The following is a 22,159-nucleotide window of genomic DNA, read 5'->3' on the forward strand; positions in this document are numbered from 1 at the left end:
TTGCTTGTAAACAAATCAATGAGTTTTTGATGGCTGGTGCTGGGGAATGGGTTTGGCATTGGACAACCGCAGCTCAACCAGTCCCAACCACAAGAGGGATCACTGTTGCGACTGGGATATAAGGCTGCCTGCCACCTGATTCCGCAACTGACTTTGGTTTCTCTTCAATACGCATAAGTCTTTCGCCTTTTACTAAAGACTTCCGTGGAGAGGAACAACAATGAGTTGACCATATTTTTGGCAGGCTCTGCCAATTGGCTGAGCCTCATGTACTTGTGTGAAAAGAAAAGTAGTTGGACAGAGGCTCCTGACAATGGAGCACAAACAAAGTTGTGTTTACTTATCACTGGAGTCACTAGTGCAGCAAGTCTCAAATCACTGTCTGAATCCAAAGTGAAATCAACCAGATTTCAGCAGGATTTTACAGGGATTAATGGTCACTTTACTGGAGTCTCCGGTGGAGCACGTCTCAAATCAGCAAATCACTGTCTGAATTCATTGTGAAATCAACAAGATTTTCAGCAGGAATCATCACTGGAGTCACTAGTGGAGCCTTGCAGCAAGTCTCAAATCTCTGTCTGAATCCATTGTGAAATCAACAAGATTTTCAGCAGGACTTTACAGTGATTAATCATCACTGGAGTCTCTAGTGTCTGAAACAACAGTGAAATCAACCAGATTTCAGCAGGAGTTTACACTTTTGCTTGTAAACAAATCAATGATTTTAGCTTTTTTGAGGACGGGGGCAGCGTGGGGAGTGGGTTGTTAAGTAGCAAGCGACTGCTACGCCCAGTTGAAAGAACCGCACCGCGACAATTGAGATATGTGCTGGTACGTTGGGTCTGCAAACAAACAGTTTGGTGTTATCGCTTCTCGGCCTTTTGGCTAAGATCAAGTGTAGTATCTGTTCTTATCAGTTTAATATCTGATATGTCCTCTATACGAGGACTACATATTAAGCCGATTTTTAGCTCTGGGAGATGAAAAAGGGGCTTGCTCCGTTCACTCCAAGCATCGACCCGGTATTGCAGCACCTCCGGGAACGGTGCACCCTTTAAATTGTGGAAAATAAAAGAAATGGTAACCTGAATCAGTGGTGTGGTGTTGGAAATGATTTCTGCTTTGAGTAAAACAAGTCTCACCTCCACATAGTTTTTAAGACTGAGGCTTTTGGCAAGTGACTTATGCTTACTCATCAATAGTGCCTTTGTTTTGCAAGTCTCAAATCACTGATTTTAACTTCACCGATCTGTGAGGACGGTGCCATCTGCGAACCGTCACCACAAATGCTGTGACTGGGAATACCGTCCCTGCCTCTGTCACCACCAACTCATACTTACCTGGCAGGGGAGATACCATGATCAAGAAGGTGGTTCACCCAGGGCGAGGCTCAGTCATTGCACTGCGACTGTGCTGACCACTGCGAATTCCCCAAATGTGGGAATCTCGACTGCATAATTTGTGGTAGTGGGGGACTGCGTTCGCGCTCTCCCCTGATATTGAAGTCAAAGAAAAACCAGGTGTCCCGTTTAATCATCACTGTCTGAATCCAAAGTGAAATCAACCAGATTTCAGCAGGATTTTACAGGGATTAATGGTCACTTTACTGGAGTCTCCGGTGGAGCACGTCTCAAATCAGCAAATCATTGTCTGAATTCATTGTGAAATCAACAAGATTTTCAGCAGGAATCATCACTGGAGTCACTAGTGGAGCCTTGCAGCAAGTCTCAAATCTCTGTCTGAATCCATTGTGAAATCAACAAGATTTTCAGCAGGACTTTACAGTGATTAATCATCACTGGAGTCTCTAGTGTCTGAAACAACAGTGAAATCAACCAGATTTCAGCAGGAGTTTACACTTTTGCTTGTAAACAAATCAATGATTTTAGCTTTTTTGAGGACGGGGGCAGCGTGGGGAGTGGGTTGTTAAGTAGCAAGCGACTGCTACGCCCAGTTGAAAGAACCGCACCGCGACAATTGAGATATGTGCTGGTACGTTGGGTCTGCAAACAAACAGTTTGGTGTTATCGCTTCTCGGCCTTTTGGCTAAGATCAAGTGTAGTATCTGTTCTTATCAGTTTAATATCTGATATGTCCTCTATACGAGGACTACATATTAAGCCGATTTTTAGCTCTGGGAGATGAAAAAGGGGCTTGCTCCGTTCACTCCAAGCATCGACCCGGTATTGCAGCACCTCCGGGAACGGTGCACCCTTTAAATTGTGGAAAATAAAAGAAATGGTAACCTGAATCAGTGGTGTGGTGTTGGAAATGATTTCTGCTTTGAGTAAAACAAGTCTCACCTCCACATAGTTTTTAAGACTGAGGCTTTTGGCAAGTGACTTATGCTTACTCATCAATAGTGCCTTTGTTTTGCAAGTCTCAAATCACTGATTTTAACTTCACCGATCTGTGAGGACGGTGCCATCTGCGAACCGTCACCACAAATGCTGTGACTGGGAATACCGTCCCTGCCTCTGTCACCACCAACTCATACTTACCTGGCAGGGGAGATACCATGATCAAGAAGGTGGTTCACCCAGGGCGAGGCTCAGTCATTGCACTGCGACTGTGCTGACCACTGCGAATTCCCCAAATGTGGGAATCTCGACTGCATAATTTGTGGTAGTGGGGGACTGCGTTCGCGCTCTCCCCTGATATTGAAGTCAAAGAAAAACCAGGTGTCCCGTTTAATCATCACTGTCTGAATCCCTAGTGAAATCAACCACATTTCAGCAGGATTTTACACGGATTAATCACCACTGCACTGGAGTCTCCGGTGGAGGGAGTCTACAATCAGCAAATCACTGTCTGAATCCAAAGTGAAATCAACCAGATTTCAGCATTAATCATCACTGCGCTGGAGTCTCCAGTGGAGCACGTCTCAAATCAGCAAATCACTGTCTGAATCCAAAGTGAAATCAAGCACATTTCAGCAGGACTTTACACTTTTGCTTGTAAACAAATCAATGAGTTTTTGATGGCTGGTGCTGGGGAATGGGTTTGGCATTGGACAACCGCAGCTCAACCAGTCCCAACCACAAGAGGGATCACTGTTGCGACTGGGATATAAGGCTGCCTGTCACCTGATTCCGCAACTGACTTTGGTTTCTCTTCAATACGCATAAGTCTTTCGCCTTTTACTAAAGACTTCCGTGGAGAGGAACAACAATGAGTTGACCATATTTTTGGCAGGCTCTGCCAATTGGCTGAGCCTCATGTACTTGTGTGAAAAGAAAAGTAGTTGGACAGAGGCTCCTGACAATGGAGCACAAACAAAGTTGTGTTTACTTATCACTGGAGTCACTAGTGCAGCAAGTCTCAAATCACTGTCTGAATCCAAAGTGAAATCAACCAGATTTCAGCAGGATTTTACAGGGATTAATGGTCACTTTACTGGAGTCTCCGGTGGAGCACGTCTCAAATCAGCAAATCACTGTCTGAATTCATTGTGAAATCAACAAGATTTTCAGCAGGAATCATCACTGGAGTCACTAGTGGAGCCTTGCAGCAAGTCTCAAATCTCTGTCTGAATCCATTGTGAAATCAACAAGATTTTCAGCAGGACTTTACAGTGATTAATCATCACTGGAGTCTCTAGTGTCTGAAACAACAGTGAAATCAACCAGATTTCAGCAGGAGTTTACACTTTTGCTTGTAAACAAATCAATGATTTTAGCTTTTTTGAGGACGGGGGCAGCGTGGGGAGTGGGTTGTTAAGTAGCAAGCGACTGCTACGCCCAGTTGAAAGAACCGCACCGCGACAATTGAGATATGTGCTGGTACGTTGGGTCTGCAAACAAACAGTTTGGTGTTATCGCTTCTCGGCCTTTTGGCTAAGATCAAGTGTAGTATCTGTTCTTATCAGTTTAATATCTGATATGTCCTCTATACGAGGACTACATATTAAGCCGATTTTTAGCTCTGGGAGATGAAAAAGGGGCTTGCTCCGTTCACTCCAAGCATCGACCCGGTATTGCAGCACCTCCGGGAACGGTGCACCCTTTAAATTGTGGAAAATAAAAGAAAGGGTAACCTGAATCAGTGGTGTGGTGTTGGAAATGATTTCTGCTTTGAGTAAAACAAGTCTCACCTCCACATAGTTTTTAAGACTGAGGCTTTTGGCAAGTGACTTATGCTTACTCATCAATAGTGCCTTTGTTTTGCAAGTCTCAAATCACTGATTTTAACTTCACCGATCTGTGAGGACGGTGCCATCTGCGAACCGTCACCACAAATGCTGTGACTGGGAATACCGTCCCTGCCTCTGTCACCACCAACTCATACTTACCTGGCAGGGGAGATACCATGATCAAGAAGGTGGTTCACCCAGGGCGAGGCTCAGTCATTGCACTGCGACTGTGCTGACCACTGCGAATTCCCCAAATGTGGGAATCTCGACTGCATAATTTGTGGTAGTGGGGGACTGCGTTCGCGCTCTCCCCTGATATTGAAGTCAAAGAAAAACCAGGTGTCCCGTTTAATCATCACTGTCTGAATCCCTAGTGAAATCAACCACATTTCAGCAGGATTTTACACGGATTAATCACCACTGCACTGGAGTCTCCGGTGGAGGGAGTCTACAATCAGCAAATCACTGTCTGAATCCAAAGTGAAATCAACCAGATTTCAGCATTAATCATCACTGCGCTGGAGTCTCCAGTGGAGCACGTCTCAAATCAGCAAATCACTGTCTGAATCCAAAGTGAAATCAAGCACATTTCAGCAGGACTTTACACTTTTGCTTGTAAACAAATCAATGAGTTTTTGATGGCTGGTGCTGGGGAATGGGTTTGGCATTGGACAACCGCAGCTCAACCAGTCCCAACCACAAGAGGGATCACTGTTGCGACTGGGATATAAGGCTGCCTGCCACCTGATTCCGCAACTGACTTTGGTTTCTCTTCAATACGCATAAGTCTTTCGCCTTTTACTAAAGACTTCCGTGGAGAGGAACAACAATGAGTTGACCATATTTTTGGCAGGCTCTGCCAATTGGCTGAGCCTCATGTACTTGTGTGAAAAGAAAAGTAGTTGGACAGAGGCTCCTGACAATGGAGCACAAACAAAGTTGTGTTTACTTATCACTGGAGTCACTAGTGCAGCAAGTCTCAAATCACTGTCTGAATCCAAAGTGAAATCAACCAGATTTCAGCAGGATTTTACAGGGATTAATGGTCACTTTACTGGAGTCTCCGGTGGAGCACGTCTCAAATCAGCAAATCACTGTCTGAATTCATTGTGAAATCAACAAGATTTTCAGCAGGAATCATCACTGGAGTCACTAGTGGAGCCTTGCAGCAAGTCTCAAATCTCTGTCTGAATCCATTGTGAAATCAACAAGATTTTCAGCAGGACTTTACAGTGATTAATCATCACTGGAGTCTCTAGTGTCTGAAACAACAGTGAAATCAACCAGATTTCAGCAGGAGTTTACACTTTTGCTTGTAAACAAATCAATGATTTTAGCTTTTTTGAGGACGGGGGCAGCGTGGGGAGTGGGTTGTTAAGTAGCAAGCGACTGCTACGCCCAGTTGAAAGAACCGCACCGCGACAATTGAGATATGTGCTGGTACGTTGGGTCTGCAAACAAACAGTTTGGTGTTATCGCTTCTCGGCCTTTTGGCTAAGATCAAGTGTAGTATCTGTTCTTATCAGTTTAATATCTGATATGTCCTCTATACGAGGACTACATATTAAGCCGATTTTTAGCTCTGGGAGATGAAAAAGGGGCTTGCTCCGTTCACTCCAAGCATCGACCCGGTATTGCAGCACCTCCGGGAACGGTGCACCCTTTAAATTGTGGAAAATAAAAGAAAGGGTAACCTGAATCAGTGGTGTGGTGTTGGAAATGATTTCTGCTTTGAGTAAAACAAGTCTCACCTCCACATAGTTTTTAAGACTGAGGCTTTTGGCAAGTGACTTATGCTTACTCATCAATAGTGCCTTTGTTTTGCAAGTCTCAAATCACTGATTTTAACTTCACCGATCTGTGAGGACGGTGCCATCTGCGAACCGTCACCACAAATGCTGTGACTGGGAATACCGTCCCTGCCTCTGTCACCACCAACTCATACTTACCTGGCAGGGGAGATACCATGATCAAGAAGGTGGTTCACCCAGGGCGAGGCTCAGTCATTGCACTGCGACTGTGCTGACCACTGCGAATTCCCCAAATGTGGGAATCTCGACTGCATAATTTGTGGTAGTGGGGGACTGCGTTCGCGCTCTCCCCTGATATTGAAGTCAAAGAAAAACCAGGTGTCCCGTTTAATCATCACTGTCTGAATCCCTAGTGAAATCAACCACATTTCAGCAGGATTTTACACGGATTAATCACCACTGCACTGGAGTCTCCGGTGGAGGGAGTCTACAATCAGCAAATCACTGTCTGAATCCAAAGTGAAATCAACCAGATTTCAGCATTAATCATCACTGCGCTGGAGTCTCCAGTGGAGCACGTCTCAAATCAGCAAATCACTGTCTGAATCCAAAGTGAAATCAAGCACATTTCAGCAGGACTTTACACTTTTGCTTGTAAACAAATCAATGAGTTTTTGATGGCTGGTGCTGGGGAATGGGTTTGGCATTGGACAACCGCAGCTCAACCAGTCCCAACCACAAGAGGGATCACTGTTGCGACTGGGATATAAGGCTGCCTGCCACCTGATTCCGCAACTGACTTTGGTTTCTCTTCAATACGCATAAGTCTTTCGCCTTTTACTAAAGACTTCCGTGGAGAGGAACAACAATGAGTTGACCATATTTTTGGCAGGCTCTGCCAATTGGCTGAGCCTCATGTACTTGTGTGAAAAGAAAAGTAGTTGGACAGAGGCTCCTGACAATGGAGCACAAACAAAGTTGTGTTTACTTATCACTGGAGTCACTAGTGCAGCAAGTCTCAAATCACTGTCTGAATCCAAAGTGAAATCAACCAGATTTCAGCAGGATTTTACAGGGATTAATGGTCACTTTACTGGAGTCTCCGGTGGAGCACGTCTCAAATCAGCAAATCACTGTCTGAATTCATTGTGAAATCAACAAGATTTTCAGCAGGAATCATCACTGGAGTCACTAGTGGAGCCTTGCAGCAAGTCTCAAATCTCTGTCTGAATCCATTGTGAAATCAACAAGATTTTCAGCAGGACTTTACAGTGATTAATCATCACTGGAGTCTCTAGTGTCTGAAACAACAGTGAAATCAACCAGATTTCAGCAGGAGTTTACACTTTTGCTTGTAAACAAATCAATGATTTTAGCTTTTTTGAGGACGGGGGCAGCGTGGGGAGTGGGTTGTTAAGTAGCAAGCGACTGCTACGCCCAGTTGAAAGAACCGCACCGCGACAATTGAGATATGTGCTGGTACGTTGGGTCTGCAAACAAACAGTTTGGTGTTATCGCTTCTCGGCCTTTTGGCTAAGATCAAGTGTAGTATCTGTTCTTATCAGTTTAATATCTGATATGTCCTCTATACGAGGACTACATATTAAGCCGATTTTTAGCTCTGGGAGATGAAAAAGGGGCTTGCTCCGTTCACTCCAAGCATCGACCCGGTATTGCAGCACCTCCGGGAACGGTGCACCCTTTAAATTGTGGAAAATAAAAGAAATGGTAACCTGAATCAGTGGTGTGGTGTTGGAAATGATTTCTGCTTTGAGTAAAACAAGTCTCACCTCCACATAGTTTTTAAGACTGAGGCTTTTGGCAAGTGACTTATGCTTACTCATCAATAGTGCCTTTGTTTTGCAAGTCTCAAATCACTGATTTTAACTTCACCGATCTGTGAGGACGGTGCCATCTGCGAACCGTCACCACAAATGCTGTGACTGGGAATACCGTCCCTGCCTCTGTCACCACCAACTCATACTTACCTGGCAGGGGAGATACCATGATCAAGAAGGTGGTTCACCCAGGGCGAGGCTCAGTCATTGCACTGCGACTGTGCTGACCACTGCGAATTCCCCAAATGTGGGAATCTCGACTGCATAATTTGTGGTAGTGGGGGACTGCGTTCGCGCTCTCCCCTGATATTGAAGTCAAAGAAAAACCAGGTGTCCCGTTTAATCATCACTGTCTGAATCCCTAGTGAAATCAACCACATTTCAGCAGGATTTTACACGGATTAATCACCACTGCACTGGAGTCTCCGGTGGAGGGAGTCTACAATCAGCAAATCACTGTCTGAATCCAAAGTGAAATCAACCAGATTTCAGCATTAATCATCACTGCGCTGGAGTCTCCAGTGGAGCACGTCTCAAATCAGCAAATCACTGTCTGAATCCAAAGTGAAATCAAGCACATTTCAGCAGGACTTTACACTTTTGCTTGTAAACAAATCAATGAGTTTTTGATGGCTGGTGCTGGGGAATGGGTTTGGCATTGGACAACCGCAGCTCAACCAGTCCCAACCACAAGAGGGATCACTGTTGCGACTGGGATATAAGGCTGCCTGCCACCTGATTCCGCAACTGACTTTGGTTTCTCTTCAATACGCATAAGTCTTTCGCCTTTTACTAAAGACTTCCGTGGAGAGGAACAACAATGAGTTGACCATATTTTTGGCAGGCTCTGCCAATTGGCTGAGCCTCATGTACTTGTGTGAAAAGAAAAGTAGTTGGACAGAGGCTCCTGACAATGGAGCACAAACAAAGTTGTGTTTACTTATCACTGGAGTCACTAGTGCAGCAAGTCTCAAATCACTGTCTGAATCCAAAGTGAAATCAACCAGATTTCAGCAGGATTTTACAGGGATTAATGGTCACTTTACTGGAGTCTCCGGTGGAGCACGTCTCAAATCAGCAAATCACTGTCTGAATTCATTGTGAAATCAACAAGATTTTCAGCAGGAATCATCACTGGAGTCACTAGTGGAGCCTTGCAGCAAGTCTCAAATCTCTGTCTGAATCCATTGTGAAATCAACAAGATTTTCAGCAGGACTTTACAGTGATTAATCATCACTGGAGTCTCTAGTGTCTGAAACAACAGTGAAATCAACCAGATTTCAGCAGGAGTTTACACTTTTGCTTGTAAACAAATCAATGATTTTAGCTTTTTTGAGGACGGGGGCAGCGTGGGGAGTGGGTTGTTAAGTAGCAAGCGACTGCTACGCCCAGTTGAAAGAACCGCACCGCGACAATTGAGATATGTGCTGGTACGTTGGGTCTGCAAACAAACAGTTTGGTGTTATCGCTTCTCGGCCTTTTGGCTAAGATCAAGTGTAGTATCTGTTCTTATCAGTTTAATATCTGATATGTCCTCTATACGAGGACTACATATTAAGCCGATTTTTAGCTCTGGGAGATGAAAAAGGGGCTTGCTCCGTTCACTCCAAGCATCGGCCCGGTATTGCAGCACCTCCGGGAACGGTGCACCCTTTAAATTGTGGAAAATAAAAGAAAGGGTAACCTGAATCAGTGGTGTGGTGTTGGAAATGATTTCTGCTTTGAGTAAAACAAGTCTCACCTCCACATAGTTTTTAAGACTGAGGCTTTTGGCAAGTGACTTATGCTTACTCATCAATAGTGCCTTTGTTTTGCAAGTCTCAAATCACTGATTTTAACTTCACCGATCTGTGAGGACGGTGCCATCTGCGAACCGTCACCACAAATGCTGTGACTGGGAATACCGTCCCTGCCTCTGTCACCACCAACTCATACTTACCTGGCAGGGGAGATACCATGATCAAGAAGGTGGTTCACCCAGGGCGAGGCTCAGTCATTGCACTGCGACTGTGCTGACCACTGCGAATTCCCCAAATGTGGGAATCTCGACTGCATAATTTGTGGTAGTGGGGGACTGCGTTCGCGCTCTCCCCTGATATTGAAGTCAAAGAAAAACCAGGTGTCCCGTTTAATCATCACTGTCTGAATCCCTAGTGAAATCAACCACATTTCAGCAGGATTTTACACGGATTAATCACCACTGCACTGGAGTCTCCGGTGGAGGGAGTCTACAATCAGCAAATCACTGTCTGAATCCAAAGTGAAATCAACCAGATTTCAGCATTAATCATCACTGCGCTGGAGTCTCCAGTGGAGCACGTCTCAAATCAGCAAATCACTGTCTGAATCCAAAGTGAAATCAAGCACATTTCAGCAGGACTTTACACTTTTGCTTGTAAACAAATCAATGAGTTTTTGATGGCTGGTGCTGGGGAATGGGTTTGGCATTGGACAACCGCAGCTCAACCAGTCCCAACCACAAGAGGGATCACTGTTGCGACTGGGATATAAGGCTGCCTGCCACCTGATTCCGCAACTGACTTTGGTTTCTCTTCAATACGCATAAGTCTTTCGCCTTTTACTAAAGACTTCCGTGGAGAGGAACAACAATGAGTTGACCATATTTTTGGCAGGCTCTGCCAATTGGCTGAGCCTCATGTACTTGTGTGAAAAGAAAAGTAGTTGGACAGAGGCTCCTGACAATGGAGCACAAACAAAGTTGTGTTTACTTATCACTGGAGTCACTAGTGCAGCAAGTCTCAAATCACTGTCTGAATCCAAAGTGAAATCAACCAGATTTCAGCAGGATTTTACAGGGATTAATGGTCACTTTACTGGAGTCTCCGGTGGAGCACGTCTCAAATCAGCAAATCACTGTCTGAATTCATTGTGAAATCAACAAGATTTTCAGCAGGAATCATCACTGGAGTCACTAGTGGAGCCTTGCAGCAAGTCTCAAATCTCTGTCTGAATCCATTGTGAAATCAACAAGATTTTCAGCAGGACTTTACAGTGATTAATCATCACTGGAGTCTCTAGTGTCTGAAACAACAGTGAAATCAACCAGATTTCAGCAGGAGTTTACACTTTTGCTTGTAAACAAATCAATGATTTTAGCTTTTTTGAGGACGGGGGCAGCGTGGGGAGTGGGTTGTTAAGTAGCAAGCGACTGCTACGCCCAGTTGAAAGAACCGCACCGCGACAATTGAGATATGTGCTGGTACGTTGGGTCTGCAAACAAACAGTTTGGTGTTATCGCTTCTCGGCCTTTTGGCTAAGATCAAGTGTAGTATCTGTTCTTATCAGTTTAATATCTGATATGTCCTCTATACGAGGACTACATATTAAGCCGATTTTTAGCTCTGGGAGATGAAAAAGGGGCTTGCTCCGTTCACTCCAAGCATCGACCCGGTATTGCAGCACCTCCGGGAACGGTGCACCCTTTAAATTGTGGAAAATAAAAGAAAGGGTAACCTGAATCAGTGGTGTGGTGTTGGAAATGATTTCTGCTTTGAGTAAAACAAGTCTCACCTCCACATAGTTTTTAAGACTGAGGCTTTTGGCAAGTGACTTATGCTTACTCATCAATAGTGCCTTTGTTTTGCAAGTCTCAAATCACTGATTTTAACTTCACCGATCTGTGAGGACGGTGCCATCTGCGAACCGTCACCACAAATGCTGTGACTGGGAATACCGTCCCTGCCTCTGTCACCACCAACTCATACTTACCTGGCAGGGGAGATACCATGATCAAGAAGGTGGTTCACCCAGGGCGAGGCTCAGTCATTGCACTGCGACTGTGCTGACCACTGCGAATTCCCCAAATGTGGGAATCTCGACTGCATAATTTGTGGTAGTGGGGGACTGCGTTCGCGCTCTCCCCTGATATTGAAGTCAAAGAAAAACCAGGTGTCCCGTTTAATCATCACTGTCTGAATCCCTAGTGAAATCAACCACATTTCAGCAGGATTTTACACGGATTAATCACCACTGCACTGGAGTCTCCGGTGGAGGGAGTCTACAATCAGCAAATCACTGTCTGAATCCAAAGTGAAATCAACCAGATTTCAGCATTAATCATCACTGCGCTGGAGTCTCCAGTGGAGCACGTCTCAAATCAGCAAATCACTGTCTGAATCCAAAGTGAAATCAAGCACATTTCAGCAGGACTTTACACTTTTGCTTGTAAACAAATCAATGAGTTTTTGATGGCTGGTGCTGGGGAATGGGTTTGGCATTGGACAACCGCAGCTCAACCAGTCCCAACCACAAGAGGGATCACTGTTGCGACTGGGATATAAGGCTGCCTGCCACCTGATTCCGCAACTGACTTTGGTTTCTCTTCAATACGCATAAGTCTTTCGCCTTTTACTAAAGACTTCCGTGGAGAGGAACAACAATGAGTTGACCATATTTTTGGCAGGCTCTGCCAATTGGCTGAGCCTCATGTACTTGTGTGAAAAGAAAAGTAGTTGGACAGAGGCTCCTGACAATGGAGCACAAACAAAGTTGTGTTTACTTATCACTGGAGTCACTAGTGCAGCAAGTCTCAAATCACTGTCTGAATCCAAAGTGAAATCAACCAGATTTCAGCAGGATTTTACAGGGATTAATGGTCACTTTACTGGAGTCTCCGGTGGAGCACGTCTCAAATCAGCAAATCACTGTCTGAATTCATTGTGAAATCAACAAGATTTTCAGCAGGAATCATCACTGGAGTCACTAGTGGAGCCTTGCAGCAAGTCTCAAATCTCTGTCTGAATCCATTGTGAAATCAACAAGATTTTCAGCAGGACTTTACAGTGATTAATCATCACTGGAGTCTCTAGTGTCTGAAACAACAGTGAAATCAACCAGATTTCAGCAGGAGTTTACACTTTTGCTTGTAAACAAATCAATGATTTTAGCTTTTTTGAGGACGGGGGCAGCGTGGGGAGTGGGTTGTTAAGTAGCAAGCGACTGCTACGCCCAGTTGAAAGAACCGCACCGCGACAATTGAGATATGTGCTGGTACGTTGGGTCTGCAAACAAACAGTTTGGTGTTATCGCTTCTCGGCCTTTTGGCTAAGATCAAGTGTAGTATCTGTTCTTATCAGTTTAATATCTGATATGTCCTCTATACGAGGACTACATATTAAGCCGATTTTTAGCTCTGGGAGATGAAAAAGGGGCTTGCTCCGTTCACTCCAAGCATCGGCCCGGTATTGCAGCACCTCCGGGAACGGTGCACCCTTTAAATTGTGGAAAATAAAAGAAAGGGTAACCTGAATCAGTGGTGTGGTGTTGGAAATGATTTCTGCTTTGAGTAAAACAAGTCTCACCTCCACATAGTTTTTAAGACTGAGGCTTTTGGCAAGTGACTTATGCTTACTCATCAATAGTGCCTTTGTTTTGCAAGTCTCAAATCACTGATTTTAACTTCACCGATCTGTGAGGACGGTGCCATCTGCGAACCGTCACCACAAATGCTGTGACTGGGAATACCGTCCCTGCCTCTGTCACCACCAACTCATACTTACCTGGCAGGGGAGATACCATGATCAAGAAGGTGGTTCACCCAGGGCGAGGCTCAGTCATTGCACTGCGACTGTGCTGACCACTGCGAATTCCCCAAATGTGGGAATCTCGACTGCATAATTTGTGGTAGTGGGGGACTGCGTTCGCGCTCTCCCCTGATATTGAAGTCAAAGAAAAACCAGGTGTCCCGTTTAATCATCACTGTCTGAATCCCTAGTGAAATCAACCACATTTCAGCAGGATTTTACACGGATTAATCACCACTGCACTGGAGTCTCCGGTGGAGGGAGTCTACAATCAGCAAATCACTGTCTGAATCCAAAGTGAAATCAACCAGATTTCAGCATTAATCATCACTGCGCTGGAGTCTCCAGTGGAGCACGTCTCAAATCAGCAAATCACTGTCTGAATCCAAAGTGAAATCAAGCACATTTCAGCAGGACTTTACACTTTTGCTTGTAAACAAATCAATGAGTTTTTGATGGCTGGTGCTGGGGAATGGGTTTGGCATTGGACAACCGCAGCTCAACCAGTCCCAACCACAAGAGGGATCACTGTTGCGACTGGGATATAAGGCTGCCTGCCACCTGATTCCGCAACTGACTTTGGTTTCTCTTCAATACGCATAAGTCTTTCGCCTTTTACTAAAGACTTCCGTGGAGAGGAACAACAATGAGTTGACCATATTTTTGGCAGGCTCTGGCAATTGGCTGAGCCTCATGTACTTGTGTGAAAAGAAAAGTAGTTGGACAGAGGCTCCTGACAATGGAGCACAAACAAAGTTGTGTTTACTTATCACTGGAGTCACTAGTGCAGCAAGTCTCAAATCACTGTCTGAATCCAAAGTGAAATCAACCAGATTTCAGCAGGATTTTACAGGGATTAATGGTCACTTTACTGGAGTCTCCGGTGGAGCACGTCTCAAATCAGCAAATCACTGTCTGAATTCATTGTGAAATCAACAAGATTTTCAGCAGGAATCATCACTGGAGTCACTAGTGGAGCCTTGCAGCAAGTCTCAAATCTCTGTCTGAATCCATTGTGAAATCAACAAGATTTTCAGCAGGACTTTACAGTGATTAATCATCACTGGAGTCTCTAGTGTCTGAAACAACAGTGAAATCAACCAGATTTCAGCAGGAGTTTACACTTTTGCTTGTAAACAAATCAATGATTTTAGCTTTTTTGAGGACGGGGGCAGCGTGGGGAGTGGGTTGTTAAGTAGCAAGCGACTGCTACGCCCAGTTGAAAGAACCGCACCGCGACAATTGAGATATGTGCTGGTACGTTGGGTCTGCAAACAAACAGTTTGGTGTTATCGCTTCTCGGCCTTTTGGCTAAGATCAAGTGTAGTATCTGTTCTTATCAGTTTAATATCTGATATGTCCTCTATACGAGGACTACATATTAAGCCGATTTTTAGCTCTGGGAGATGAAAAAGGGGCTTGCTCCGTTCACTCCAAGCATCGGCCCGGTATTGCAGCACCTCCGGGAACGGTGCACCCTTTAAATTGTGGAAAATAAAAGAAAGGGTAACCTGAATCAGTGGTGTGGTGTTGGAAATGATTTCTGCTTTGAGTAAAACAAGTCTCACCTCCACATAGTTTTTAAGACTGAGGCTTTTGGCAAGTGACTTATGCTTACTCATCAATAGTGCCTTTGTTTTGCAAGTCTCAAATCACTGATTTTAACTTCACCGATCTGTGAGGACGGTGCCATCTGCGAACCGTCACCACAAATGCTGTGACTGGGAATACCGTCCCTGCCTCTGTCACCACCAACTCATACTTACCTGGCAGGGGAGATACCATGATCAAGAAGGTGGTTCACCCAGGGCGAGGCTCAGTCATTGCACTGCGACTGTGCTGACCACTGCGAATTCCCCAAATGTGGGAATCTCGACTGCATAATTTGTGGTAGTGGGGGACTGCGTTCGCGCTCTCCCCTGATATTGAAGTCAAAGAAAAACCAGGTGTCCCGTTTAATCATCACTGTCTGAATCCCTAGTGAAATCAACCACATTTCAGCAGGATTTTACACGGATTAATCACCACTGCACTGGAGTCTCCGGTGGAGGGAGTCTACAATCAGCAAATCACTGTCTGAATCCAAAGTGAAATCAACCAGATTTCAGCATTAATCATCACTGCGCTGGAGTCTCCAGTGGAGCACGTCTCAAATCAGCAAATCACTGTCTGAATCCAAAGTGAAATCAAGCACATTTCAGCAGGACTTTACACTTTTGCTTGTAAACAAATCAATGAGTTTTTGATGGCTGGTGCTGGGGAATGGGTTTGGCATTGGACAACCGCAGCTCAACCAGTCCCAACCACAAGAGGGATCACTGTTGCGACTGGGATATAAGGCTGCCTGCCACCTGATTCCGCAACTGACTTTGGTTTCTCTTCAATACGCATAAGTCTTTCGCCTTTTACTAAAGACTTCCGTGGAGAGGAACAACAATGAGTTGACCATATTTTTGGCAGGCTCTGCCAATTGGCTGAGCCTCATGTACTTGTGTGAAAAGAAAAGTAGTTGGACAGAGGCTCCTGACAATGGAGCACAAACAAAGTTGTGTTTACTTATCACTGGAGTCACTAGTGCAGCAAGTCTCAAATCACTGTCTGAATCCAAAGTGAAATCAACCAGATTTCAGCAGGATTTTACAGGGATTAATGGTCACTTTACTGGAGTCTCCGGTGGAGCACGTCTCAAATCAGCAAATCACTGTCTGAATTCATTGTGAAATCAACAAGATTTTCAGCAGGAATCATCACTGGAGTCACTAGTGGAGCCTTGCAGCAAGTCTCAAATCTCTGTCTGAATCCATTGTGAAATCAACAAGATTTTCAGCAGGACTTTACAGTGATTAATCATCACTGGAGTCTCTAGTGTCTGAAACAACAGTGAAATCAACCAGATTTCAGCAGGAGTTTACACTTTTGCTTGTAAACAAATCAATGATTTTAGCTTTTTTGAGGACGGGGGCAGCGTGGGGAGTGGGTTGTTAAGTAGCAAGCGACTGCTACGCCCAGTTGAAAGAACCGCACCGCGACAATTGAGATATGTGCTGGTACGTTGGGTCTGCAAACAAACAGTTTGGTGTTATCGCTTCTCGGCCTTTTGGCTAAGATCAAGTGTAGTATCTGTTCTTATCAGTTTAATATCTGATATGTCCTCTATACGAGGACTACATATTAAGCCGATTTTTAGCTCTGGGAGATGAAAAAGGGGCTTGCTCCGTTCACTCCAAGCATCGGCCCGGTATTGCAGCACCTCCGGGAACGGTGCACCCTTTAAATTGTGGAAAATAAAAGAAAGGGTAACCTGAATCAGTGGTGTGGTGTTGGAAATGATTTCTGCTTTGAGTAAAACAAGTCTCACCTCCACATAGTTTTTAAGACTGAGGCTTTTGGCAAGTGACTTATGCTTACTCATCAATAGTGCCTTTGTTTTGCAAGTCTCAAATCACTGATTTTAACTTCACCGATCTGTGAGGACGGTGCCATCTGCGAACCGTCACCACAAATGCTGTGACTGGGAATACCGTCCCTGCCTCTGTCACCACCAACTCATACTTACCTGGCAGGGGAGATACCATGATCAAGAAGGTGGTTCACCCAGGGCGAGGCTCAGTCATTGCACTGCGACTGTGCTGACCACTGCGAATTCCCCAAATGTGGGAATCTCGACTGCATAATTTGTGGTAGTGGGGGACTGCGTTCGCGCTCTCCCCTGATATTGAAGTCAAAGAAAAACCAGGTGTCCCGTTTAATCATCACTGTCTGAATCCCTAGTGAAATCAACCACATTTCAGCAGGATTTTACACGGATTAATCACCACTGCACTGGAGTCTCCGGTGGAGGGAGTCTACAATCAGCAAATCACTGTCTGAATCCAAAGTGAAATCAACCAGATTTCAGCATTAATCATCACTGCGCTGGAGTCTCCAGTGGAGCACGTCTCAAATCAGCAAATCACTGTCTGAATCCAAAGTGAAATCAAGCACATTTCAGCAGGACTTTACACTTTTGCTTGTAAACAAATCAATGAGTTTTTGATGGCTGGTGCTGGGGAATGGGTTTGGCATTGGACAACCGCAGCTCAACCAGTCCCAACCACAAGAGGGATCACTGTTGCGACTGGGATATAAGGCTGCCTGCCACCTGATTCCGCAACTGACTTTGGTTTCTCTTCAATACGCATAAGTCTTTCGCCTTTTACTAAAGACTTCTGTGGAGAGGAACAACAATGAGTTGACCATATTTTTGGCAGGCTCTGCCAATTGGCTGAGCCTCATGTACTTGTGTGAAAAGAAAAGTAGTTGGACAGAGGCTCCTGACAATGGAGCACAAACAAAGTTGTGTTTACTTATCACTGGAGTCACTAGTGCAGCAAGTCTCAAATCACTGTCTGAATCCAAAGTGAAATCAACCAGATTTCAGCAGGATTTTACAGGGATTAATGGTCACTTTACTGGAGTCTCCGGTGGAGCACGTCTCAAATCAGCAAATCACTGTCTGAATTCATTGTGAAATCAACAAGATTTTCAGCAGGAATCATCACTGGAGTCACTAGTGGAGCCTTGCAGCAAGTCTCAAATCTCTGTCTGAATCCATTGTGAAATCAACAAGATTTTCAGCAGGACTTTACAGTGATTAATCATCACTGGAGTCTCTAGTGTCTGAAACAACAGTGAAATCAACCAGATTTCAGCAGGAGTTTACACTTTTGCTTGTAAACAAATCAATGATTTTAGCTTTTTTGAGGACGGGGGCAGCGTGGGGAGTGGGTTGTTAAGTAGCAAGCGACTGCTACGCCCAGTTGAAAGAACCGCACCGCGACAATTGAGATATGTGCTGGTACGTTGGGTCTGCAAACAAACAGTTTGGTGTTATCGCTTCTCGGCCTTTTGGCTAAGATCAAGTGTAGTATCTGTTCTTATCAGTTTAATATCTGATATGTCCTCTATACGAGGACTACATATTAAGCCGATTTTTAGCTCTGGGAGATGAAAAAGGGGCTTGCTCCGTTCACTCCAAGCATCGGCCCGGTATTGCAGCACCTCGGGGAACGGTGCACCCTTTAAATTGTGGAAATTAAAAGAAAGGGTAACCTGAATCAGTGGTGTGGTGTTGGAAATGATTTCTGCTTTGAGTAAAACAAGTCTCACCTCCACATAGTTTTTAAGACTGAGGCTTTTGGCAAGTGACTTATGCTTACTCATCAATAGTGCCTTTGTTTTGCAAGTCTCAAATCACTGATTTTAACTTCACCGATCTGTGAGGACGGTGCCATCTGCGAACCGTCACCACAAATGCTGTGACTGGGAATACCGTCCCTGCCTCTGTCACCACCAACTCATACTTACCTGGCAGGGGAGATACCATGATCAAGAAGGTGGTTCACCCAGGGCGAGGCTCAGTCATTGCACTGCGACTGTGCTGACCACTGCGAATTCCCCAAATGTGGGAATCTCGACTGCATAATTTGTGGTAGTGGGGGACTGCGTTCGCGCTCTCCCCTGATATTGAAGTCAAAGAAAAACCAGGTGTCCCGTTTAATCATCACTGTCTGAATCCCTAGTGAAATCAACCACATTTCAGCAGGATTTTACACGGATTAATCACCACTGCACTGGAGTCTCCGGTGGAGGGAGTCTACAATCAGCAAATCACTGTCTGAATCCAAAGTGAAATCAACCAGATTTCAGCATTAATCATCACTGCGCTGGAGTCTCCAGTGGAGCACGTCTCAAATCAGCAAATCACTGTCTGAATCCAAAGTGAAATCAAGCACATTTCAGCAGGACTTTACACTTTTGCTTGTAAACAAATCAATGAGTTTTTGATGGCTGGTGCTGGGGAATGGGTTTGGCATTGGACAACCGCAGCTCAACCAGTCCCAACCACAAGAGGGATCACTGTTGCGACTGGGATATAAGGCTGCCTGCCACCTGATTCCGCAACTGACTTTGGTTTCTCTTCAATACGCATAAGTCTTTCGCCTTTTACTAAAGACTTCCGTGGAGAGGAACAACAATGAGTTGACCATATTTTTGGCAGGCTCTGCCAATTGGCTGAGCCTCATGTACTTGTGTGAAAAGAAAAGTAGTTGGACAGAGGCTCCTGACAATGGAGCACAAACAAAGTTGTGTTTACTTATCACTGGAGTCACTAGTGCAGCAAGTCTCAAATCACTGTCTGAATCCAAAGTGAAATCAACCAGATTTCAGCAGGATTTTACAGGGATTAATGGTCACTTTACTGGAGTCTCCGGTGGAGCACGTCTCAAATCAGCAAATCACTGTCTGAATTCATTGTGAAATCAACAAGATTTTCAGCAGGAATCATCACTGGAGTCACTAGTGGAGCCTTGCAGCAAGTCTCAAATCTCTGTCTGAATCCATTGTGAAATCAACAAGATTTTCAGCAGGACTTTACAGTGATTAATCATCACTGGAGTCTCTAGTGTCTGAAACAACAGTGAAATCAACCAGATTTCAGCAGGAGTTTACACTTTTGCTTGTAAACAAATCAATGATTTTAGCTTTTTTGAGGACGGGGGCAGCGTGGGGAGTGGGTTGTTAAGTAGCAAGCGACTGCTACGCCCAGTTGAAAGAACCGCACCGCGACAATTGAGATATGTGCTGGTACGTTGGGTCTGCAAACAAACAGTTTGGTGTTATCGCTTCTCGGCCTTTTGGCTAAGATCAAGTGTAGTATCTGTTCTTATCAGTTTAATATCTGATATGTCCTCTATACGAGGACTACATATTAAGCCGATTTTTAGCTCTGGGAGATGAAAAAGGGGCTTGCTCCGTTCACTCCAAGCATCGGCCCGGTATTGCAGCACCTCCGGGAACGGTGCACCCTTTAAATTGTGGAAAATAAAAGAAAGGGTAACCTGAATCAGTGGTGTGGTGTTGGAAATGATTTCTGCTTTGAGTAAAACAAGTCTCACCTCCACATAGTTTTTAAGACTGAGGCTTTTGGCAAGTGACTTATGCTTACTCATCAATAGTGCCTTTGTTTTGCAAGTCTCAAATCACTGATTTTAACTTCACCGATCTGTGAGGACGGTGCCATCTGCGAACCGTCACCACAAATGCTGTGACTGGGAATACCGTCCCTGCCTCTGTCACCACCAACTCATACTTACCTGGCAGGGGAGATACCATGATCAAGAAGGTGGTTCACCCAGGGCGAGGCTCAGTCATTGCACTGCGACTGTGCTGACCACTGCGAATTCCCCAAATGTGGGAATCTCGACTGCATAATTTGTGGTAGTGGGGGACTGCGTTCGCGCTCTCCCCTGATATTGAAGTCAAAGAAAAACCAGGTGTCCCGTTTAATCATCACTGTCTGAATCCCTAGTGAAATCAACCACATTTCAGCAGGATTTTACACGGATTAATCACCACTGCACTGGAGTCTCCGGTGGAGGGAGTCTACAATCAGCAAATCACTGTCTGAATCCAAAGTGAAATCAACCAGATTTCAGCATTAATCATCACTGCGCTGGAGTCTCCAGTGGAGCACGTCTCAAATCAGCAAATCACTGTCTGAATCCAAAGTGAAATCAAGCACATTTCAGCAGGACTTTACACTTTTGCTTGTAAACAAATCAATGAGTTTTTGATGGCTGGTGCTGGGGAATGGGTTTGGCATTGGACAACCGCAGCTCAACCAGTCCCAACCACAAGAGGGATCACTGTTGCGACTGGGATATAAGGCTGCCTGCCACCTGATTCCGCAACTGACTTTGGTTTCTCTTCAATACGCATAAGTCTTTCGCCTTTTACTAAAGACTTCCGTGGAGAGGAACAACAATGAGTTGACCATATTTTTGGCAGGCTCTGCCAATTGGCTGAGCCTCATGTACTTGTGTGAAAAGAAAAGTAGTTGGACAGAGGCTCCTGACAATGGAGCACAAACAAAGTTGTGTTTACTTATCACTGGAGTCACTAGTGCAGCAAGTCTCAAATCACTGTCTGAATCCAAAGTGAAATCAACCAGATTTCAGCAGGATTTTACAGGGATTAATGGTCACTTTACTGGAGTCTCCGGTGGAGCACGTCTCAAATCAGCAAATCACTGTCTGAATTCATTGTGAAATCAACAAGATTTTCAGCAGGAATCATCACTGGAGTCACTAGTGGAGCCTTGCAGCAAGTCTCAAATCTCTGTCTGAATCCATTGTGAAATCAACAAGATTTTCAGCAGGACTTTACAGTGATTAATCATCACTGGAGTCTCTAGTGTCTGAAACAACAGTGAAATCAACCAGATTTCAGCAGGAGTTTACACTTTTGCTTGTAAACAAATCAATGATTTTAGCTTTTTTGAGGACGGGGGCAGCGTGGGGAGTGGGTTGTTAAGTAGCAAGCGACTGCTACGCCCAGTTGAAAGAACCGCACCGCGACAATTGAGATATGTGCTGGTACGTTGGGTCTGCAAACAAACAGTTTGGTGTTATCGCTTCTCGGCCTTTTGGCTAAGATCAAGTGTAGTATCTGTTCTTATCAGTTTAATATCTGATATGTCCTCTATACGAGGACTACATATTAAGCCGATTTTTAGCTCTGGGAGATGAAAAAGGGGCTTGCTCCGTTCACTCCAAGCATCGGCCCGGTATTGCAGCACCTCCGGGAACGGTGCACCCTTTAAATTGTGGAAAATAAAAGAAAGGGTAACCTGAATCAGTGGTGTGGTGTTGGAAATGATTTCTGCTTTGAGTAAAACAAGTCTCACCTCCACATAGTTTTTAAGACTGAGGCTTTTGGCAAGTGACTTATGCTTACTCATCAATAGTGCCTTTGTTTTGCAAGTCTCAAATCACTGATTTTAACTTCACCGATCTGTGAGGACGGTGCCATCTGCGAACCGTCACCACAAATGCTGTGACTGGGAATACCGT

General features: G+C 44.8%; 37 non-coding genes across 37 annotated transcripts; all 37 read left to right on the forward strand.

Annotated features, from left to right (window-relative positions):
- Window positions 1–148: 148 nt before the first annotated feature.
- LOC144400670 (U5 spliceosomal RNA) lies at window positions 149–263 on the forward strand. Its single transcript, XR_013462605.1, has one exon. It is a non-coding gene; the product is annotated as a U5 spliceosomal RNA (small nuclear RNA).
- Window positions 264–865: 602 nt separating this feature from the next.
- LOC144400331 (U2 spliceosomal RNA) lies at window positions 866–1,056 on the forward strand. The gene has a single exon (XR_013462269.1). It is a non-coding gene; the product is annotated as a U2 spliceosomal RNA (small nuclear RNA).
- A 276-nt stretch (window positions 1,057–1,332) lies between these two features.
- On the forward strand, window positions 1,333–1,496 carry LOC144400173 (U1 spliceosomal RNA). Its single transcript, XR_013462111.1, has one exon. It is a non-coding gene; the product is annotated as a U1 spliceosomal RNA (small nuclear RNA).
- A 530-nt stretch (window positions 1,497–2,026) lies between these two features.
- Window positions 2,027–2,217, forward strand: LOC144400332 (U2 spliceosomal RNA). The gene has a single exon (XR_013462270.1). It is a non-coding gene; the product is annotated as a U2 spliceosomal RNA (small nuclear RNA).
- Window positions 2,218–2,493: 276 nt separating this feature from the next.
- LOC144400174 (U1 spliceosomal RNA) lies at window positions 2,494–2,657 on the forward strand. The gene has a single exon (XR_013462112.1). It is a non-coding gene; the product is annotated as a U1 spliceosomal RNA (small nuclear RNA).
- A 442-nt stretch (window positions 2,658–3,099) lies between these two features.
- LOC144400671 (U5 spliceosomal RNA) lies at window positions 3,100–3,214 on the forward strand. Its single transcript, XR_013462606.1, has one exon. It is a non-coding gene; the product is annotated as a U5 spliceosomal RNA (small nuclear RNA).
- A 602-nt stretch (window positions 3,215–3,816) lies between these two features.
- Window positions 3,817–4,007, forward strand: LOC144400334 (U2 spliceosomal RNA). Its single transcript, XR_013462272.1, has one exon. It is a non-coding gene; the product is annotated as a U2 spliceosomal RNA (small nuclear RNA).
- Window positions 4,008–4,283: 276 nt separating this feature from the next.
- Window positions 4,284–4,447, forward strand: LOC144400175 (U1 spliceosomal RNA). Its single transcript, XR_013462113.1, has one exon. It is a non-coding gene; the product is annotated as a U1 spliceosomal RNA (small nuclear RNA).
- Window positions 4,448–4,889: 442 nt separating this feature from the next.
- On the forward strand, window positions 4,890–5,004 carry LOC144400672 (U5 spliceosomal RNA). Its single transcript, XR_013462607.1, has one exon. It is a non-coding gene; the product is annotated as a U5 spliceosomal RNA (small nuclear RNA).
- Window positions 5,005–5,606: 602 nt separating this feature from the next.
- Window positions 5,607–5,797, forward strand: LOC144400335 (U2 spliceosomal RNA). Its single transcript, XR_013462273.1, has one exon. It is a non-coding gene; the product is annotated as a U2 spliceosomal RNA (small nuclear RNA).
- Window positions 5,798–6,073: 276 nt separating this feature from the next.
- Window positions 6,074–6,237, forward strand: LOC144400177 (U1 spliceosomal RNA). The gene has a single exon (XR_013462115.1). It is a non-coding gene; the product is annotated as a U1 spliceosomal RNA (small nuclear RNA).
- A 442-nt stretch (window positions 6,238–6,679) lies between these two features.
- On the forward strand, window positions 6,680–6,794 carry LOC144400673 (U5 spliceosomal RNA). The gene has a single exon (XR_013462608.1). It is a non-coding gene; the product is annotated as a U5 spliceosomal RNA (small nuclear RNA).
- Window positions 6,795–7,396: 602 nt separating this feature from the next.
- On the forward strand, window positions 7,397–7,587 carry LOC144400336 (U2 spliceosomal RNA). The gene has a single exon (XR_013462274.1). It is a non-coding gene; the product is annotated as a U2 spliceosomal RNA (small nuclear RNA).
- Window positions 7,588–7,863: 276 nt separating this feature from the next.
- On the forward strand, window positions 7,864–8,027 carry LOC144400178 (U1 spliceosomal RNA). Its single transcript, XR_013462116.1, has one exon. It is a non-coding gene; the product is annotated as a U1 spliceosomal RNA (small nuclear RNA).
- A 442-nt stretch (window positions 8,028–8,469) lies between these two features.
- LOC144400674 (U5 spliceosomal RNA) lies at window positions 8,470–8,584 on the forward strand. Its single transcript, XR_013462609.1, has one exon. It is a non-coding gene; the product is annotated as a U5 spliceosomal RNA (small nuclear RNA).
- Window positions 8,585–9,186: 602 nt separating this feature from the next.
- On the forward strand, window positions 9,187–9,377 carry LOC144400397 (U2 spliceosomal RNA). Its single transcript, XR_013462335.1, has one exon. It is a non-coding gene; the product is annotated as a U2 spliceosomal RNA (small nuclear RNA).
- Window positions 9,378–9,653: 276 nt separating this feature from the next.
- On the forward strand, window positions 9,654–9,817 carry LOC144400179 (U1 spliceosomal RNA). Its single transcript, XR_013462117.1, has one exon. It is a non-coding gene; the product is annotated as a U1 spliceosomal RNA (small nuclear RNA).
- A 442-nt stretch (window positions 9,818–10,259) lies between these two features.
- LOC144400676 (U5 spliceosomal RNA) lies at window positions 10,260–10,374 on the forward strand. The gene has a single exon (XR_013462611.1). It is a non-coding gene; the product is annotated as a U5 spliceosomal RNA (small nuclear RNA).
- Window positions 10,375–10,976: 602 nt separating this feature from the next.
- LOC144400337 (U2 spliceosomal RNA) lies at window positions 10,977–11,167 on the forward strand. Its single transcript, XR_013462275.1, has one exon. It is a non-coding gene; the product is annotated as a U2 spliceosomal RNA (small nuclear RNA).
- Window positions 11,168–11,443: 276 nt separating this feature from the next.
- Window positions 11,444–11,607, forward strand: LOC144400180 (U1 spliceosomal RNA). Its single transcript, XR_013462118.1, has one exon. It is a non-coding gene; the product is annotated as a U1 spliceosomal RNA (small nuclear RNA).
- Window positions 11,608–12,049: 442 nt separating this feature from the next.
- On the forward strand, window positions 12,050–12,164 carry LOC144400677 (U5 spliceosomal RNA). The gene has a single exon (XR_013462612.1). It is a non-coding gene; the product is annotated as a U5 spliceosomal RNA (small nuclear RNA).
- Window positions 12,165–12,766: 602 nt separating this feature from the next.
- Window positions 12,767–12,957, forward strand: LOC144400398 (U2 spliceosomal RNA). Its single transcript, XR_013462336.1, has one exon. It is a non-coding gene; the product is annotated as a U2 spliceosomal RNA (small nuclear RNA).
- Window positions 12,958–13,233: 276 nt separating this feature from the next.
- On the forward strand, window positions 13,234–13,397 carry LOC144400181 (U1 spliceosomal RNA). The gene has a single exon (XR_013462119.1). It is a non-coding gene; the product is annotated as a U1 spliceosomal RNA (small nuclear RNA).
- Window positions 13,398–13,839: 442 nt separating this feature from the next.
- LOC144400730 (U5 spliceosomal RNA) lies at window positions 13,840–13,956 on the forward strand. The gene has a single exon (XR_013462665.1). It is a non-coding gene; the product is annotated as a U5 spliceosomal RNA (small nuclear RNA).
- A 600-nt stretch (window positions 13,957–14,556) lies between these two features.
- Window positions 14,557–14,747, forward strand: LOC144400399 (U2 spliceosomal RNA). The gene has a single exon (XR_013462337.1). It is a non-coding gene; the product is annotated as a U2 spliceosomal RNA (small nuclear RNA).
- Window positions 14,748–15,023: 276 nt separating this feature from the next.
- Window positions 15,024–15,187, forward strand: LOC144400182 (U1 spliceosomal RNA). Its single transcript, XR_013462120.1, has one exon. It is a non-coding gene; the product is annotated as a U1 spliceosomal RNA (small nuclear RNA).
- A 442-nt stretch (window positions 15,188–15,629) lies between these two features.
- Window positions 15,630–15,744, forward strand: LOC144400678 (U5 spliceosomal RNA). Its single transcript, XR_013462613.1, has one exon. It is a non-coding gene; the product is annotated as a U5 spliceosomal RNA (small nuclear RNA).
- Window positions 15,745–16,346: 602 nt separating this feature from the next.
- LOC144400401 (U2 spliceosomal RNA) lies at window positions 16,347–16,537 on the forward strand. The gene has a single exon (XR_013462339.1). It is a non-coding gene; the product is annotated as a U2 spliceosomal RNA (small nuclear RNA).
- A 276-nt stretch (window positions 16,538–16,813) lies between these two features.
- On the forward strand, window positions 16,814–16,977 carry LOC144400183 (U1 spliceosomal RNA). The gene has a single exon (XR_013462121.1). It is a non-coding gene; the product is annotated as a U1 spliceosomal RNA (small nuclear RNA).
- Window positions 16,978–17,419: 442 nt separating this feature from the next.
- On the forward strand, window positions 17,420–17,534 carry LOC144400731 (U5 spliceosomal RNA). Its single transcript, XR_013462666.1, has one exon. It is a non-coding gene; the product is annotated as a U5 spliceosomal RNA (small nuclear RNA).
- A 602-nt stretch (window positions 17,535–18,136) lies between these two features.
- LOC144400434 (U2 spliceosomal RNA) lies at window positions 18,137–18,327 on the forward strand. Its single transcript, XR_013462372.1, has one exon. It is a non-coding gene; the product is annotated as a U2 spliceosomal RNA (small nuclear RNA).
- Window positions 18,328–18,603: 276 nt separating this feature from the next.
- LOC144400184 (U1 spliceosomal RNA) lies at window positions 18,604–18,767 on the forward strand. The gene has a single exon (XR_013462122.1). It is a non-coding gene; the product is annotated as a U1 spliceosomal RNA (small nuclear RNA).
- A 442-nt stretch (window positions 18,768–19,209) lies between these two features.
- LOC144400679 (U5 spliceosomal RNA) lies at window positions 19,210–19,324 on the forward strand. The gene has a single exon (XR_013462614.1). It is a non-coding gene; the product is annotated as a U5 spliceosomal RNA (small nuclear RNA).
- Window positions 19,325–19,926: 602 nt separating this feature from the next.
- LOC144400402 (U2 spliceosomal RNA) lies at window positions 19,927–20,117 on the forward strand. The gene has a single exon (XR_013462340.1). It is a non-coding gene; the product is annotated as a U2 spliceosomal RNA (small nuclear RNA).
- Window positions 20,118–20,393: 276 nt separating this feature from the next.
- LOC144400185 (U1 spliceosomal RNA) lies at window positions 20,394–20,557 on the forward strand. Its single transcript, XR_013462123.1, has one exon. It is a non-coding gene; the product is annotated as a U1 spliceosomal RNA (small nuclear RNA).
- A 442-nt stretch (window positions 20,558–20,999) lies between these two features.
- On the forward strand, window positions 21,000–21,114 carry LOC144400680 (U5 spliceosomal RNA). The gene has a single exon (XR_013462615.1). It is a non-coding gene; the product is annotated as a U5 spliceosomal RNA (small nuclear RNA).
- Window positions 21,115–21,716: 602 nt separating this feature from the next.
- LOC144400403 (U2 spliceosomal RNA) lies at window positions 21,717–21,907 on the forward strand. Its single transcript, XR_013462341.1, has one exon. It is a non-coding gene; the product is annotated as a U2 spliceosomal RNA (small nuclear RNA).
- The last annotated feature ends 252 nt before the right edge of the window (window positions 21,908–22,159 follow it).

This window comes from Gasterosteus aculeatus, chromosome 2 (genome assembly GCF_964276395.1).
Source record: "Gasterosteus aculeatus chromosome 2, fGasAcu3.hap1.1, whole genome shotgun sequence".
NCBI classification, from domain to species: Eukaryota; Metazoa; Chordata; class Actinopteri; order Perciformes; family Gasterosteidae; genus Gasterosteus; species Gasterosteus aculeatus.